We start from the raw sequence: 19,229 nt of genomic DNA, 5'->3' as shown, positions 1-19,229 counted from the left end.
GTTTTAGCACAACTGGACCCACACAAATAAAGTGGTCATTTTACTAGAATTCTGCACCTAAGCAATACTATGGGGGACCTAAAAGGCTTCTTTCTAACATTAATTAATAATTTTGGTTCCAGATGCAACTCTTATACAAATGCTCACTTTATGAGTTTGCCAGTAAAGGATAGAGCTCAGAATGAATAAGATTAGGTTGTGGGAGTGGATTTTCCTTGGCCTTGTTTGTCATTGATCAGCGCACTAAGCACTAACCTGTTAGGTGCTTCACTCATAAAATGCAGCTCAAAAGATTCATCAATATCATATAGAAGTATGCTATGAGAAAATTTAAAATTTGTGGATCTGCTGTATGGTTGTGAGGCTGATATATCTGGATTTATGAACTCTATTTTGTGATGCTTTAAGAGGATCCTGGTTGATGTAATTCAAGCCTGCGCATGCCAATACGTCAATCACACATGCTGCAATTTCACTGAATTTGGGGCTTATACTCTACCTAATTTTGTCATATTTCATGTGATAACAACATTTCAATTAGTTCAGCACATGAAAAGCACAAGCATAAACTGGACAGAGTAATATCACATTAGTCCCTAATTTTCTGAGATGAGACAGAGAGGCCTTGACTGTAGTATCATATGCCCAAGTTACCACACTGTTCCATACCTTGCAACCAGATAGAATGAGTTGCGCACCAGCTCTTTTCTCTATTAGCATTGAACAAATGCTCGATAGTTATTAATTGGGATTCTTTGAGGAGATATATAAGGTGTCAAATTAATAATAGTGCAATCGTTCTATGGGTTAAGCTTTCCATAGAGGCCAACCATAGTCTTTTTTCAGTAGCTTTATATAGACACAAATCATCATTTTTCTAGTCATTGTCTGATTTGTAAAGTTTATGTACACAGATAAAAATTGAATATTGTTCGATTTTCAGATTCTTAGTTTATTAGATATTAGAATCAACTTTAGAGGACTTTGAGTACTTAGCAAGTCTTCAACTTTTGTGTTTGAGCAGGTCCAGATGAGCCCTGCTGAGCATTTGTGATCTTTTTAAAGAGTTCCTTTTTGTGCATGTTATTTGAGTTCATGTTTGAGTTTTTCTGATTTGAAGTACAAGTTCATTAACACTGATTAGCATTTTCATTGAAGATAGCTTAATATGGGAGCATGCAGCTTTCTTCTTCTGAAAGTTGACTTGTAGAAGAAGCCTTCTTGTAGTATTTTTTATTCATAGTTTTTACCACTTCACATCACATCCTTATTTTATCCTCAAGGAGGCACAAGATGAAAGTCTCACTGTCGAAAGTATTATGCAGAGCGATTTTAACATTGATTATTTGAGGATAAGATTGGATATTATCAGATTTTCCTACCTATCACTATCCCCTTCTTTCTAGCTTTAGAGTTTCCATATGCACATGAGGGTTCCACAATTGTTTTGGAGCTTTTTGGACTCTCTCTTCATATTTACTCACTTATTGTATTTGCTTGTAATATTGTATTTATTTGTAAGCTCTAGTTGTCATTGCTTTTAATTTGCGTGAAGTAGTCTCCTTGTATTGTATTAGCATTTAATTTAAAAACAAAACAATTATATGGAAAAACTACTCTTTGAGCTAGAAGAAAAAAGTGCTGTATAAGTAGAAGTTAGCCTAAACCAGATGATATATACTTGCAATTTACATTAATTCTCTAATATTTGGGGTGGTTCGTGTTTGTGCTGAATAAATTGTAAAAATGTGTTTTCTTGGTTTTTGCTAGGGTAAAAAGGCTATGATGGTCTTTCGACATTAAGCAGTTATGCTTTTTGACTAAAAACAAACCCAGATTCCACATTTATGCCATTTTCTAAAAAATAGAGATTGAGCAGGGAAGTAAAACACATTGATGCAGATAAAAATGTTATTTTTTTGTAGGATACTAGGACCATTTCAAAAGCAACAATATACATCTTTGAGCTCATCTGTACTACCAATCTTGCAAATTCATTGAAACAATTGAACCCTGAGCACACATTGTGATGCATCTCAATAAATATTCATAAGCAAAATATGCATAGTAAATATTGTTGAACGAGTAAGACAAATTCAGGATAGCAATAACATTGAATAATCAATGAATCAACTAATAGTGAAGAGTACACAGGAAATCCTGAGGGGAGGGGGGTGTGGCGAATCAATATTTCAAAATTTAAAACTTTTAAAAACATAAAAACACATAAATCATAACAAGAGCAACCATTGAGACATTAATACCAGATTTCTCATGGAAAACCCTTTCAAGCAAAAAACCATAGCATGCAAAACTTCATTAACAAAATGGGCACCAATCCACAAAGAGTACCAACCCTCTTTGAAGCACCAACTTCAATCAGCTGAGGCATCAACCTCAGTTTGACAGCACTAACTCACAGAGAGCACCAACCCTCCTTGAAGCACCAACTCTGATTAGCGCAAGCACCAAGTCCAGATAAAACTCAAAAGTCAAAATAACATTACCAAACACTTATATTGATTTTTCTTTATCAAGCAAATCCGTATACTTCAAAACTGAGACCAACCAGTAACTTGCTCCTTAACAGCAGTAAACTCTTTCAGCGATCTTTATCCAGTGTGTGTGTGCACGTGCATCTATATATATATATAACATATCTTTAATATATTAATACCCAAGTCACTTAACATATCTTTAATATATTAATTCCATTGTGGAAGAAGCAGATTTTGAATGGGAGGTGAGAGTGGGAAAACAGGCAATGGCGACCAGCCCAGAGATTTTGTAGCTCGGGATACTAGAAAGCCACTGGCTGCACTGATTTAGGTTGGTGGGAAAGGCAGTAGGTCAATGAAAGACAAGGAAGGTGACAACAAAGATGCTAGGGATAGGGATCCATGGGGCAGAGGGGCATTGTTGGATTTAGAAGGCAATAAGAGACCGTCTAATGACGGCGATGGCAAGGAAAAGGCAGTGACTCATTCATGGTCCTCTCTTTTGGTGTTAAATTGACTTAAAAGTCTTCCTTCCCGCAAGTCATAGATATCTCCGACTTCTCCTTGGGTAAGTTTTCCATTTTTGTCCTTGACCCTGTTATAGATCACAACATCGCCTCCATGGCTCTGTCTTTGGTCAGAGAATTCATGGGTCCTAGGCCCAACATAGATGTTGTTAGGGCTTATGTGAAAAGGTGGCAGCTGAAAGGCCATTTTGATATTGCCACAATGCCGAAAGTTTCTTTTCGTTTGTCTTTGCTTGCGAAGATCTTTCTAACAGTCTTTGTGGAGGTCTGTGGGTTGTAGGGAAGTCCTCCTGGCTCTCCAGAGATGGTCCCCCAATTTTAAACCTAAATGATGAAATTTTTGCCTCCTTGCCTGTGTGGGCAAGACTCGTGGGTTACCATTGGAATTCTGGAGTGAGGATGTTTTTCAGGGCCTGGCTAGTTCTTTTGGGGAACTTCTGTTTATTGATCTTATGACTGCTTCTAAGTCTTGGATGGTATTCACCAGAATTTTTTGTTGTGTAGGTTAGCTCACTGACCTTCCCCTAGTAGTAGAAATTGTTTCAAAGCTGGGAAAATGGCCTCAGCCTGTGGAGTTTGAAACCTTGCCTTTTGCCTGATTTGTGTGCAAGAAAATAGGTCATTGGGCTAAGCAATATCCTCAAAAGGCCAACAAGGAGAAAGGAACCAAAAAGAAGGGCCAGGAAAAAGCTTGGAAAGAAAAAAATCCTCAAGGATGTGCTGTGGAAGATAAAGAAAATGGTGACCCAAATCCCAAGATAAACTCGAACGAAACATCAAATGAGAAAGACATCCCCCAGATCGAGGATATTAATTTGTTCTCTCAAAATTTTGAAGACAACTCGGAGACTTGGCAAGATAGCTCTCTGCTGGAAAGTGAAATTCTTGAAAGTGTGGGCTTCCAAGATAAAGAAAAATGGGAAATAGTCTTCCTTCTAGAGTGGAAGAATCCCATTGAAACACTGAGGCTTTGGACAACATATAGGATTCCCAACCATGTAATATTCTGGTGGAAAATCAATTTCTGTGTTTGTTTGAAAATAGGTCCCAGGAATGTGTGAAATCCACATTCCTTGACCTTGATAAGCTGTGCACTAAATGGGGAGATGAACCTATGGAAGACAAGGAAAATCAGGTAAAGTTTGAGAATGGAGTGAGGGATGCAGCCCCATGGACTAAAGTGGAAAAAAAGAAAGGGAAAATGGGAGGGGAAAATGTACAAACTGTTTCCTCCTCTCAAAGTTGGGTTTCAATGAGAAATAGAGTTAAAGATGATGATGGAACTCCTAAAGAAAATAGAGTTAGAGCTGATGTTGGTTCTCCAAAATCAAATGTGGGGAGGAGATCAGCGAAATGGATCAGAGAACAAGAGAGTAAACAAAACATTGTGTATGGTAGCTAGAGAACCATCCAGAAGGTTTGCATCCCTCTTAAAAAATGAAAACATCATCTTAGAATATTAGGGGGGCTCAACAACTTCCATAAGCAAGATGTTCTTAGGAGCATTTTTTTTTTTTTTAAGGCAAAAGTGGGCAAGCCACTGAATTTCTTAGGAACATATTAAGCGATCATAAACCAGACATTTTATTGATCCAGGAAACTAAGATGTCAAGTGAAAAAGTTGAAAAAATAAAAAGTTTCCGAAAATTGTGGAGTTGTTGGTACCAACACGAAAGGAGCTTTTGGAGGTACAAATGTTTTTTGGAATCTGAACTATGTTAATGGAGAGCCTCTCAAAGTGGAAGATAACATTGTCTCCATCAGATTTCATCATATTAGGGATGGATTCTCTTGGTTTCTGTCAAACATTGCTCCCAATACAAGGAACACAAGAGGTAGATTCTGGTCGAGGTTGGCTTTGAGCAGAGCTAACTGGCAAGATTCTTGCTAGCAGATAATGGATGATGTTAATACCCCGTTAAAGGACAATAAAATTTTTGGTGGTCTGTAGTCCCAGTCGGAGAGTGGACAAGATCTTATGGACTTTATTAATCATCAAGCTTTGATGGATGTTGATCTCCAAGGAACCAGTTGGACTAACTGAAGGACTAGGAGCGAGCTGATTCAAGTAAGATTAGACTGTGCTCTCATTACAAATGATTGTCTGGTAAAGTGCTTATGCTTTCTCAGTGCTATTCCAGAATTGGGTCTGATCATCTAAGAAACCTTGCTGGTTCGAACTCTTGAAACACAAATTTAGATGTTTGACATTTCATGAAACAGCCATCCTGCAAAGTCTTTACCTGCTGTTCTCCATTTCAGTTTGAACTGTTTTGAGTTTGTTTGCTGCAAATGTTTTTTTTCGAATTTTCTAATGATGCAAAATTGATTGGCAATGGAATAGAGACAATATTCTATCTTGTTTATAAATTTTCAAGTTTCTCATACATATGAATGATTGAAATCAGCTTTAACATTGAGTTGACATATTTTCAAACACTTCCCATGCATCCTAGGAAAAACTAATATCCATCTACAGTAAATGGCATTTTTACAAACATTTGGCATGCAATCTAAGTTGCATACTAACGTTATTTACTATATGAAAATTTTGTGAATATCTATAATTCCAAATAAAAAATGATGCACAGAACCTAATAATTTCAAATATCATTAATGGAACCTAGCACTACTCTTAGCGTTGATGTTGAATGCTCTAACAATCAACATCAACTATAATTAACATCATTGGTCATTCAACAGTAAAACAGCTACAAGAAATAGACAACAGCCTTGGAATGCAAATGTTTCTCCTATATAACTGATTGTAGCTCTCAAAAGACCACACTAAGACTTATTAGAGCCCGATCTGCTTATCAAAACCCCTTCCACGTTGCCCAGCTGCAATGTCACTATAGCACACCCATCGTGGCCCAGACATAGCATACACTGCTTTACTCCACCCACAATCACTGCTGCAAACTAGCCGCCCAAAATATATAACCATCTGCAGGTGTATCAATGCCCAATTGCAGCCTTGTATATGCCTTCTAGCAACAGTAATCACAGTAAAGAAGACAGATAACAGGCATCCAAACAGCAATTAAATTGCAAACCTGAAATTTCCCAACTGCGGCTAGCAAATGATCTCCCAAGTTGCAGAAGCTCATGCCAAAATGAGGGTAATTTTTGGCGTCCAAACCTTGACTTTAATGCAACAAGAATAAACAAAATCGGTATACAACAAAACTGAACTTTGCAACCAGAGTAATCAAAATTAATTCTCAGACAACCACTGCCCAATTCACCATGTCTTTTAATTGCTCGAAGTGTGAATCAGAGAGAGGAATCAGTCCCCACAAATCCATGATGAAACCTTCAGCAAATTCACAAAGTAATAAAATCAATAGGCAAGAGAATGAATTCTTTTTCTCCATAAAGGCACTTTTATAACACAAAATGAAGTGTGACTTCTCCATTTCACTTTTCACTTAAGATGCTTCTTGCACACTCTTTCAAATTATAATAGTTAAATGATAACATCATTTATTAAGATAGACTTAATAAACAATGTATAATATGAAGCTTCATTAATGGATCCAATCAAATACTGATGGTGCCCAACATGTGCCTCCATTGCACTGCCAAAAATAGTAATCACCCATAATTGACTTACTATGAATAGCAAGTCTATCAACAGAGACCCTCAAATCAATTTGTCAGTCATGAGTGTTGCAATGATGAACTGACCAAACCTTGCTACAGGAACCTACTAAAATGAAGACATTACAGTCCTCCTTCACTGAGAATGCTTGTCCTCAAGCAATTGTCGGAACCAAAGGCACATATTGATTCACCTAGATCCCAAGGAAAAGTAGGTGTAATGTCCTTGGCATCAACTGCAAACTCTTGTGATAATAACTCTATCCATAGAGTTATCCTAAGTAAAATGTCACCATACCAACGATGGCGTCTCAACCAATCCGTAGTGCTAAATCTTTCTACACTTGGCTCCCAATAGAGACGTAACTGACATCCGACCATAACAAGGAAAAATGGATATCTCATATCATCTACTAGATCAAAACTCCCTGCATACCCTAACAATCAGTCATGAGTATGAAGTCTATCTGCAGAACAGGAACTAATATTCCCAAAAACATCTTTATCATAACCCAAGCATCCATCCTCTATAAAACCGTCGTGAACATAGTGACTTTGCAAGTAGCCTCCCCCTAACTTGCTACTACTAATCCCATCAATTGCAAACGATGCAAACCCATCCCATAAAGAATGCTACAAAATTGGTGCCAACCCACACTTGCGCGAAACCAAATCCTCTACCTATGAATCAAAAGAGAAATGATGAGCACTCCTCACTATATAGTTGCGGTAAAATGCTCCAATCTCTATCAGAGGTTCATCAATACCAAAATGGGAATCAAGAGATGGCTCCATTGTTTGACTCCGAACAACTAATTAGGCAAGATCATGGGTAACTTTCTCAACAAACCTAACCAAAAAATCCCTGTGGGGAAGCATTGTAGCCAAAGTCTGTACAATCTTTCCCACCAAAAATCGATTACCACGAGAACCTGAATGAGAGCACCCTTAGAGGTTCTGTATAGTCCCTCTTGCGATTCTGAACTCTCAAGAGAAAACTTCATAAATGACTCTCTGCAGTAGGAAAATTATATAAAGAAGCATCAACCTGCTCCCCTGTAATCCACAACTGATCCCTCTGAAATTGTGACACTACCAACTGTCTATTGTTATCAGCTGTATGAGATGAAGTAATAGATTTGCTTCCGACAGAAGGAAACAAATCTTCATGAGAGCTCATCTCCAAATTAGACGATACCTTATCCAAGTCCTGTGAAAAAGTGAGAGTAGTGTTAGGAACTAGCATACAACACTCTAAAGAATCCATTGCTGTCACATGAAGGCTTTAATGACCTTTTTCGCATCAGCTATCAATATACTACCTACTGGGGTATCTAGTACTATAGGAAGCTCTCTGCAGTCCTCCATTGATGCACTCATCTCATCTGTAACTACTGCACTCTTATCAAGGATGGATGTAATAGCATTATTTATCACATCCATCATCCCTATCCCTTGAAGTCAACTCACCATCACCCACCATTATGTGTATGTGAACTAGACCTGGGGCTGGTGTAGATTGTACATGCTCCAACTCCGTGGTAACCTCATCAAAATGTGATTGTGACTCCTAGAGGGCCAACTGAGTACACTGCAAAGACTCTATAGTCACCTCAAATCATGGGTGAGCTCGTCAACCTCCTCCCTTATTCTCAAGGCATCATAACATACCTAGTCTTTTTCGAGTAGGAAATCCCTATTTGCTAACAACTGTGAATAATTGTGTCTCATGATTTTGAAAGTCTCTCGAGGAGCATGAGACTCCTCAAGGGAGACTACCATCATAGTGCTCATCTGTCACAGGAGCACTCCAACCATAGATAGAAAAGATCTGTTGGGCAACATGAAAGTGCTCTAATGTTGTGGCAATCATGCTGTCGCTAACCTTCAGTTGCCCAATCAAATGATAAGGAATTGGTAACCACTGATTACTGTACATGTATTCTAACCCAAACATGACATTCTGATAGGAAGTTGTATCCTCACTGCTCACCACATGATCACTAACATCATGTGCACTAACAATCTCACACATGTCCACCAACAAGGTACTGCCAGTGTGTACCTCTACCAATACTTCCTTCGACGAACTGGAAGCCATTGCTGTATCAAACTCATTGCATGTCTTTGCTTCCCCCTCACCAGTAAGTCCCTGTAAATCATGATCTTGGGACCTATCATCATCCAATAAATACTCGAAGTCATCATGATATATCAGACTTGCTGCAGCATGAATCATCAACACGTGAAACATCAAAGGTCCCTACCACACTAGTATCAACACTGTCCAACAAAGATCCCTCAACTGTTGTGCGCTGCAACATACATGACTCAATGCCATCATGTGAATCAATAATACCACCTGTTGTTCTTTGTTTCAGGTTGTATTGTTTTGAGTTTGTTTGCTGCGAATGATATTTTTTGAATATTTTAATGATGTAAAATTGATGGCAATGGAATAGAGACAATATGCTATCTTGTTTTCAGACTTTCTCATATAGATGAGTGCTTGAAATCAATTTTAGCATTGAGTTGACATTATTACAATAATAGATAAGTTGTGTATTATTAGTTAATGGTTATCTATTGTAAATATCTAATTAGCTTTAAGGTTTCTTTTGTCTTTTGCTTTCTCTAGAATAGAAAGTTTCTATTCTTTATGATCGTTTCTTAAGGAAACATCGTCTCATTCTTTTGTATAAATTGACCGCCTGGTCTTTGCTAAAAACAAGCAAATATTTTACCAATTACTTTTGTAATATGGTATCAGAGCTAATACTTAAATTTTTTCGAAAAAAATTATAATTTCTTCTTGAAATTATTTGCTTAAATTTTTTCAAAATTATTTCCGTCAATTTCTTTAAAACTTGCCTAGGGTTTTCTACCTGGAGAAATTCGAAATCTCGAGCTAGGGTTTTGTTCTCTCCAAATCTCTATTCCTCAGGCTCATTTTTTTTACACACCTGGTTCTCAGCTAGGGTTTGAGGATCTACAAATCGCTAAGATCAAATTGCGTCTGCAAAATCGGATCTGCAAATCGTGATTTCTTTGGGCATTTTTTTTGCCACTCACGTCTGCAAATCATGATTTCTTTGGCGTTACTTTTTTCAAGGGGTTTCTCTTCTGCTCACGACCAGAAACCACAACATTTACCAAGAAAAAAGGGTAATTTTTGGCATTTTTTGTGCAAGAATCTTTTGCGACCTACAACTTGCAATCTTTGCCATTTGTGGAGTTAAAATCTCCAATCTTCAGCGTGGTCTTTGCCTCTAGTTGAGCTCTGAAACAAAAATCGACCATTTCTTTCCAAGAAATTGCCATTTTTCTATTGGTTTTGACCTCCATGGCCACCGACCTGGTTTTTTGCTTGAAACCCTAAATTTTGGGTTCAAATTTTTTTTTTGATTTCAGAGTCTTGGTGCATTTTTCGAGAGCTCAACCGGGTTGTCCATTTTTTTGGGTGCCTTGATTTTTATGCCTCAATTTTCGAGCCAGCAGATCCAGAAAATGATAGCATATTCCTTCTGGGTTTTTCATGCTCTTTTTTGGGTCACTCTTTGATTTTTTTTGGGTCTTCTGTATTTTTGCCTCAAAGAACGTGCTTTCATAGATTTTCACAGTTTTTCATTGAAAAACGTGCCATGGCACCTCGGACAAACATTCTGCTCGAGCATAACTCTAAATTCAATGGTCGAAATTATGGCACTTGGAAGTAGCGGATCATCGCAACTTTTGAATATCGGAACACCGATCAACTTGTTTTGGGTGTTATGAAGTGTCCGACTTCTCCTGGTTCTGATCAAGATACATGGGATCTGAATAATCGAGAGGCAGTGATGCTTCTCAAATTATCCATGGTTGATGATCAGCTTTCTCAGATTCCATCTGGCAAGACGGCTGTCGAGATTTGGACACATCTCAAAGGTCTTCATGAGACTTCTTACAAAAGCAGAGCCTTCTTTTTGAAAAACACTTTGTTTTCTATTGTTATGGATGAGCGCACTTCGCTCTAGGCACACTTGAATTGGATTCAGGAAATCCGTGATCAGTTACTTACCATTGGTTGCAAGATGGAGGAAGAGGATATTGTGGTTATCACTCTTCGAAGTTTACCAAAATCCTATGAACATTTTATCAAGACTCTCAACATCACATCTTTTGGTGTTAATTTGAAGTTCACTGATCTCTGCACACTGGTGCTTCAGCAAGATTAGTGGAAACAATAGTTCGGTAGTAGCTCTAGTTCCACCTCCATGGAGCAAGCCTTTGTTGCAAAATCCTTTCAGAAGGATAAAGGCAAGTTTTAGCAACCGTCTCAGCAAAAGTCTTCTGCTCCAGCATCAGATGTTTCTAGAAAGAACATTCAATGCAACTACTGCCACAAGTTTGGACAGATGAAGGTTGAATGTTGGAAATGCTTAGCTACACAATTTAAGCAATCAGGTTCGCAGCCCAAAGCGAACAGTGCAGAGCACATTGAGCAGGCGGAATCTGCTTTTTATGCCTTCATGGCTAAGACCTGCAGATCATGTGAAGTCATCTGCCTGGTACATTGATTCAGGTGCCTCTCATCATTTCACTCGTCGCAGAGACTGGTTTATTGTCTACTAGCCTTATTCAGACTCTATTATTTTTGGTGGCGGTGAAGAGTGCACAGTTGTCGATAAAGGCAACATTCAGATTCAGTTTGTTGGGAGGAATCTCATATTCCTTGATGTGTACTACGTTCCAGGGATGGAACTAAATCTACTATCAGTCAGTTGTTGCGACATTCTCCATACTTGGCAATCACCTTCAGTTCACATTAGTGCACCATCACTAGTATGGCGACTAAGTCTACTGTTGCAGTGGGTCTTGAGGATCATTGTCTTTTCAGACTTAGTGATTCTAGTGATTCTCAGGACTTAGCTATGGCTGCTCGGTGATCTTCTGTCAGCACACTTTGGCATCAACGATATGGGCACTTAAATGTGCATTATCTCTCATAGTTTGCTCAGGATGAGCTTGTTCTTGGATTGCCAGAGATTCAAACTTAACACCTTGGAGTTTGTGACGCATGCCAGGCTGGTAAGCAACATCGCACACCTTTCACCATTGGCGATTCATGGTGAGCTTCTCAGGTACTTAAGCTTGTTCATGCCGATATCTGTGGCCCTATGCCCACTCCTTCTGTTCTTGGGTCCAGGTATTTTCTATTGTTTGTTGATGATTTTAGTAGAAAAATGTGGGTGTGTTTTCTTAAAAAGAAATCAGATGCATTTCCTGTATTTCAGAAGTTTAAACCTTTTAGTTGAAAAAGAGTTTGGGTAATCTATTATTACTCTTAGATCAGACAAGGGTTGGGGGGGGGGAGGGAATTTTGTTCTAATGCCTTCTCCAGCTTCTTGGATACACATGGCATCAAATGCCAGTTAACCACACCCCACACGCCACAACAGAATAGTGTAGTTGAACGTCAGAATAGGACAATCACCGAGATGGCTCGATCCATGCTCGAACACAAACATGTTCTGAAACAGTTTTGGGCAGAACCAGTTAACACTGCAGTTTATCTGTTGAACGAGTCACCCACAGTGGCGGTCAAATGTAAAACTCTGGAAGAAGCCTGGTTAGGTTGCAAGCCCAACATCAGTACCCTGAAGGTTTTTGGCTCCCTTGCTTTTATTTGGATCCCTGATGCATCATGCACCAAGTTGGATGCCAAGAGTCAGAAACTCATACTTGTTGGATATAACAGTCTTCACAAAGCCTACCGTTGATCAATGTTGAGACATCTCGTCTCATCTACAGTCGAGATGTAGTCTTTGATGAGCAATGAGGACCATTCATGCCTGTTACTTCTGTTCTTGATCCAACAGACCAACCTATGATGGCTCATGATTTGGGAGTTCAGCTTCCATTAGGTCCACCTGATGGGAGGGTTCCAGTAGCTCCTGCAGCTGCAATTATACCAGTGATACTTGTACAGACACCTCCGGCTTCTCCTTTAGGATCAACGCGCTTTGTAGATGCTTCACCTGAGTTTGATCAAGATTCTTCTAATGAGGATCCTGTTGATCAAGCATCTCCTGCTATTAATGTTGGTCATTCTCCTATCCGACCTAAGTGGTGGGCTAAGATGCTGATCTTCATGATGATGAGCTCATTAATGGGAGAACTACTCGGAAAAAGAGCAAAACTATAGAATCTATTAACTTTGCTCTAATGGCCAACATTCATAGTGTGTTTGAACCTCAAACATATTTCCGATGCTAAAGGAATTCCAGAGTGGGAACATGCCATGACATCTGAACATCGGAGCCTGCTGAAGAACAACACTTGGGTCTTTTCTGATCTTCCACTAGATAAGAAACCCATTAGCTGCAAATGGGTCTACAAAATTAAATACAAATCGAATGGTACTTTGGATAAGTACAAAGCTCGTTTAGTGGCGAAATGATTTTCTCAGCATCAGGGCATTGATTATGAGGAGACCTTTGCTCCTACTGCAAAGATGAGCACCATCAGATTAGTCCTAGCCATGACAACACAGTTTGGCTGGAAGGTCCATTAGATGGACGTCAAGAGTGCTTTCCTGAATAGTGATCTCCATGAAGAGGTCTACATGACGCAGCCTCTTAGTTTCAAGGTTGCTGGTAAGTAAAAATTGATAAGTTCCTCAGTGATCAAGGCTTCAAGAGGAGTTCTTCAGACTCAAATCTGTACATCAAGATTACTGACAGTGACATCATTCTTCTGGTTATTTATGTGGATGATCTGATCATCACTAGCAGTTTGGCATCTTTGATTCAGGGAATGAAAGAAAATTTATGCCAGTCTTTTGATATGAATGACCTTGGGCTCATGCATTATTGCCTAGGTGTTGAAGTTTGACAACAATCTTTTGGTATATTCATCTCTTAGTCCAAATATGCCAGAGCCTTGTTAGACAAATTTTGTATGTAGGATTGCAACCTTGCATCTACACCCATGGAGAAAGGTCTCGAATTATTAGCAAAGTCTGATTCTCCTTCCGTTGATGATACTAGATATAAGCAACTAGTAGGCAGTCTCATCAACCTCTCTGCTACTAGGCCTGATATCAGCTTCGCAGTCAGCTATATTTCACGCTTTATGACAACTACTAAGGCTGATCATTGGATGGCAGCAAAGCATGTGTTTCGTTATATGAAGGGCACTTCAGATTGTGGACTTTTGTACTCTCGAAGTTCTAATCCTAAACTCAGTGGGTTCACAGATTTAGATTGGGCAGGCTTTGTTGATTATAAAAAGTCAACATCTGGATATGTGTTCAGTTTGGGATCTGGTGTAGTCACATGGACCAGTAAGAAGCAACAGGCAGTTTCTCTCTCCTCTACAAAGGCCGAATACAGAGGGACTGTTAAGGCAGGATGTGAAGCTGTTTGGCTTTGTCGGATGCTTGGGGATATGTAGATGTCACCAATAGGACTGACTACTCTATTTGTTGATAACGAAGCCATTATCAAGTTAGCATGAAATCTAGTCTTCCATGAAGGAACCAAGCATGTGGATGTTCACTGTCATTACATACGACAACTGGTTGAAGACGAGACTATAGATTTGCAGTATGTTCCTATCACAGATTAGACTGCAGACATTCTCATCAAGCCTCTTGGTCCTGATAAGTTTGTCAAATTCATAGGACAGCTTGGTGTTCTAGATAGATTAACCATTAAGAGAGGGTATTACAATAATAGATAAGTCGTTTATTATTAGTTAATGGTCATCTCTTGTAAATATCTAATTATCTTTAAGTTTACTTTCATTTTTTGCTTTCTCTAGAATAGAAAGTTTCTATTCTTTACGATCATTTCCTAAGGAAATATCGTCTCATTCTTTTGTATAAATTGACCGTTTAGTCTCCATTAATAACTAGCAAGTATTTTACCAATTACTTCTGTAATAGACATATTGTCAAATACTTCCCATGCATTCTAGGAAAAATTGATATCCATCCACAACAAAGGGCATTTTTCAAACATTTGGCATGCAATCTAATTTGCATACTGACTTTATTTACTTAATGAAAATTTTGCGAATAATTCCAAATAACAATTTATGCAGACTCTGTTTCAGAATCATTAATGGAACCTGACAATGCTTTTAGCATTGACGTTGAAGGCTCTAACAATCACCAGCAACCATAATTAACATCATTGGTCCTTCAGCGGTAAAACAGATCCAAGAAATATACGACCACCCTGGAATGCAAATGCTGCTCCTATGTAACTGATTGCAGCTCTCAAAAGACCACAGGTTGAGACTCATTAGAGCCCAATCTGCTTATGAAAACCCCTTCTTTGTTGGCCAAGTGCAACATCAATTAGCAAACCCAATAGCAGCCCAGAGATAACTCCTCCCACAATCACTGCTGCAAACTAGCCTCCCAAACAATATAACTGTCTGCAGGTGTATAAATGCCTAATCGCAGCCTTGTGTATGCCTCCTAGTAACAGTAATCACAGTTCAGAAGACAGATACCAGGCACGCAAGCAACAATTAAATTGCAGACTTAAAATTTCCCAAAAGATACTAGCAAATGATCTACCGACTTGCAGCAACTCATGCCAAAATGAAGGTAATTATTGGTGTCCAAACCCTGACAGTAATGCAGCAAGAATAAAGATAATTCCATATACAACAACACCAAACTTTGCAACCAGAGTAATCAGAATTAATTCAGACAATCAGTGAACATTTCACCATGTCTTTCAATCGCTCAAAGTGTGAATCAGAGAGAGAGGGATCAGTGCTCACAAACCCATGACAAAATCCTCAACAAATTCATTAAGTAATAAAATCAATAGACGAGAATGAAATCATTTTTTCTTGATAAAGGCTCTTTTATAGCACAAAATGAAGTGTGGCTTCTCCAATACCCCTTTCACTTAAGATACTTCTTAGACACACTTTCAAATTACGACACTTAAATGATAAAGTTATTAATTAAGATAGACTTATAAACAACTTATAATATGGAGCTCAATTAATTGATCCAATCAAATACCGATGATGCCCAACAACATGTGCCTCCATTTCACTGCCAAAAATAGTAATCGCCCATAATTAACTTACTATGGCAAGTCTATTAACAAAGACCCTCAAATCAATCTATCAACTCACGAGGGTCGCAATGATGAACTGACCAAGCCCTTCTACAGGAACCTGCTAAAATGGGGACATTACATATCATTCTCCCATCTCTTTTGTGGTTGACCCTATTAATTCTATGATAAATTTTCCTTTTCACTTTGAGAAAAATGTGTCTGTTCAACCTTAATCTTGAGGATTGCAACAAGGTTTGGTGGAGTGTTGCTGTGGATGGATCAATCATGTTTAAAGTGGTGAAGAAGCTAAGATTTTTAAAGGACAACTTAAGGAAGTGGAATAGAAAAGGCTTCAGGATATTTTTGCCAATAAAAATTCCATTAAACAAGATCTTAAAGAGATTTGGGATAAAATTCAGGCTGAGGGGTATAGTGCAGCAACTATGGCAAGTGAGTCTGACATCCTTGTGAAATAACATGATATCATTGCGAGGGAGGTCTACTGGAAGTTGTGATCACAAACTATCTAGCTAAGGAGGAGGTCTATTGGAATCAGAGATCGCAAACTATGTAGCTAACTGCTGGAGATAAGCATACCAGTTTTTTTCACATGACAACCTCAAAGCATAGAACAACTAATAGAATTTCCCACATAAATAGGGAAAAGTACAAATTGGAGAAGGAGGAGGATATCAGAGGAGAGACTGTTCATTAGTCCTTCTGTTTGCTTTCACCTAATGCCACTTTGAGATATGGGGATCAGAACTTGCTATTATCGGTTATTCCTTTTATTTTGGGGAGGAGCAAAATAAATTTCTCACAAAAATTCCTTCGTGCAAAGAGATAAAGAATGGTGTTTTTTTAATGGAAATAAGGCCCTTGACCTAGATGAATTTTCCATGTTTTTCTTTCAGAGCTTCTAGCAAACTGTTGAGCATGATGTTTCTAATGCGGGGAAGGAATTCTTTGGAGCTAAGACCCTTTTGAAAGTGATTAATGCTACTTTCACTATGGTAATTCCCAAGAAGCCAGGGGCAAATTGATGCAGAGAGCACAACTAAGAAGCTTCAAGTGGGCTTCCCACTCTTGAAATCAACCATCTGGCTATCAAATCTTCAACCTTATTACAAGGTTTCAGCACACTCCAATCCTCCAATGGATGAAAGAAACACACTCTCCAACTTCACCAAGAATCCAAGGACAAAAAGAACCAATCTTGCCACTTTATGGGTTTTGCACCAATCTCCCACAACTAGGTCAATACTAGGAAAACACCCTAGAAGTTTGTCCCATAGGGTACCTATTTACCATAGACTACACTGGCTGGAATCATATGCTTGCACAAAGCCTCAAACCCCAATGTGGCCTAGTAGCCCTATGAGCCCCTTTTAGCCCTCCTGAAATGGCTTTTTGGATCTAACTTCACAAAGTTTCAAACAAGACCCAAAACAAATTAGGTTTTTTAATACCCTTTTCAAAGTTACTTCAAAACCCAAAGCACCAAGTTGTAGCCCCACTCCAGCATTCCCTTTCCTTCACAAAGCAACATAGACCTAAGTGATCAAGTTAGGCTTGGTTTACAAAGCAACCAATAGGAAATGGGGTCATGGAAATGAACTCAATACTTAGGAATGACTGACAACACTAAAATAAATTATGTCCAAATGCTCAGCCCTTCACCAAGTCCCAAACTCTTGCCATTCACAAATCAACACACTACAAGAGGTGAAATCCTTCATGGCACTTGACCTAGGGCTTGGTTGGAAAAATCACAAAATATGTCCTCCAGTTTTGGAACCCTGGAATCTTCAAGAGGACCCTACTAACTACCATTTCCCAAGTGGCCATGAAATTCCAACCAAGGAAATTGCAGTGAGAGGCCCATCTTTGCCGAACACACCAAAATGCTGTCCTAAAAACCTAGTTTCATTAAAAATGCAATAACTTGAACAAAAAAACACTTTGAACGATGAGATTAGAAGCAAATGAAAGTTGATTCAAAGCTCTATCTCAAACATCCATCAGATCTGGTCTGACAGTCCATACAGTACGTGCAACGTACAAACAACAGTAAAAACGACTCCAAAACTGAATTTTCTTCTTTGCAACTTCTTCCAATCCGTACATTAATGCCCTCCAGACCTCACAAATGAGGTATATATCTCTCCTATGTCTATTTCAATGGTTACAACCAAGATTTTAATAGTTATAACCCTTTTCTCACTAAATTGCAATTTTGAGCAACTTTTACAACTTTCAACAATGTAACTTTGCACAAAAAGTGCAATTTTTATATTTTTCACTTGATTCCACTTTTAGGATTTGGAAAAGGTTCCAACATACCTAAAACCAACCAAAACCACCTAATCCTAGGCTTTCTTGATAAAAAACATTTAAAAACCCAAATTTTCCTAATGAGCAACTTTTGCTTATAAATTGCATAAAGTGCCTTAAATATGCAAAATGGTGTCTTGCTTTGACAAGCATGGACTTTTCATCCGAGGTTTGTTTATTCTAGCCTAAGTAGGTGAAAACAAACATGAAAACCAAAATTTAAACCAAGTGCCTTGGTGCTCTGCACCACAAACTCAAGGGACTGTTTTAGACCTATTGGCCTATGCAATTTGGTCTATAAAATCTCCTCAAAGATTCCTACCTCTACAATTCTTTCTTTTCTGTCCTTATTAATTTCTCCTCAATAGAGTGGTTTTGTGCCAGGAAGACAAATTCTGGACTCCATTATCACAGTTCATGAAAATATCCATTCGCTGGAGATTTCAAATAATCAAGATTCTTTTTAGAGCTGGATATGGCCAAAGCTTATGATCGAGTTGACTGGTCTTTTCTCTCCAAAGTTCTTCAAGCTTTTGGGTTTAGTGATAAGGTGCTAATGCTTATAAAACAACTTATTTTGACTTCCTCCAATGCCATCTTAGTCAATGATTCTCCTTCCAATTTATTCAAGTTATTTAGAGGCCTAAGACAAGGACACCCATTATCTCCAATTCTGTTTTCAATCACAATGAAAAGTCTTGGAAGATATATTCAAAAAATGATAACAGAGGGTAAATTGCAGGGCCCAAGGCCTTGGTCTTCAAATTTGACCTGTTCTTATCAACATTTTGGAGGTGATATAGTTATGATGGGGTTGGTCATAATAAGAGAGGCTAGAATGAGAAAGGAGATCCTGAACATCTACTATAAAGCCTTAGGGAAAATGATAAACTGAAAAACAATCTCTTTTTACTTTATTAAGATTCCCAAGGAAAGACAAAATAGAATCTCTAACTTATTTACGTGAGGATTGCTATGACGAATTGACTCAATCAACTGCAGGAGCTCGCCAAAAATGGTGACATTACAGTACTCATATAGCTTTACATATTACACATCTGATTATCTTCATGCCTTTGTTGTCATTGCTCCCCCTCCTATTATAGTTTTGATTTAGGCTTGTTCAGATAATTCTGACTAAATATTTGAGATTAATGTAGAATCAACAACCTTTAGATATTCCTTTGTCTGTTATAAGG

At 38.4% G+C, this 19,229-nt stretch overlaps 1 protein-coding gene across 2 annotated transcripts in view; it reads left to right on the top strand.

The window, feature by feature from the left end:
- The window catches only part of LOC149563324 (S-adenosyl-L-methionine-dependent methyltransferases superfamily protein), a 113,327-nt gene that overhangs the window by 15,717 nt on the left and 78,381 nt on the right, over window positions 1–19,229 (top strand). The gene's annotated exons all lie outside the window — the stretch shown is intronic.

Source organism: Cupressus sempervirens, chromosome 4 (assembly GCF_028749045.1).
Source record: "Cupressus sempervirens isolate cs-2001-9-10 chromosome 4, ASM2874904v1, whole genome shotgun sequence".
Lineage (NCBI taxonomy): Eukaryota > Viridiplantae > Streptophyta > Pinopsida > Cupressales > Cupressaceae > Cupressus > Cupressus sempervirens.
Note: the sequence above shows the minus strand (reverse complement) of the source record. Positions and strands in the feature narration are given on the sequence as shown.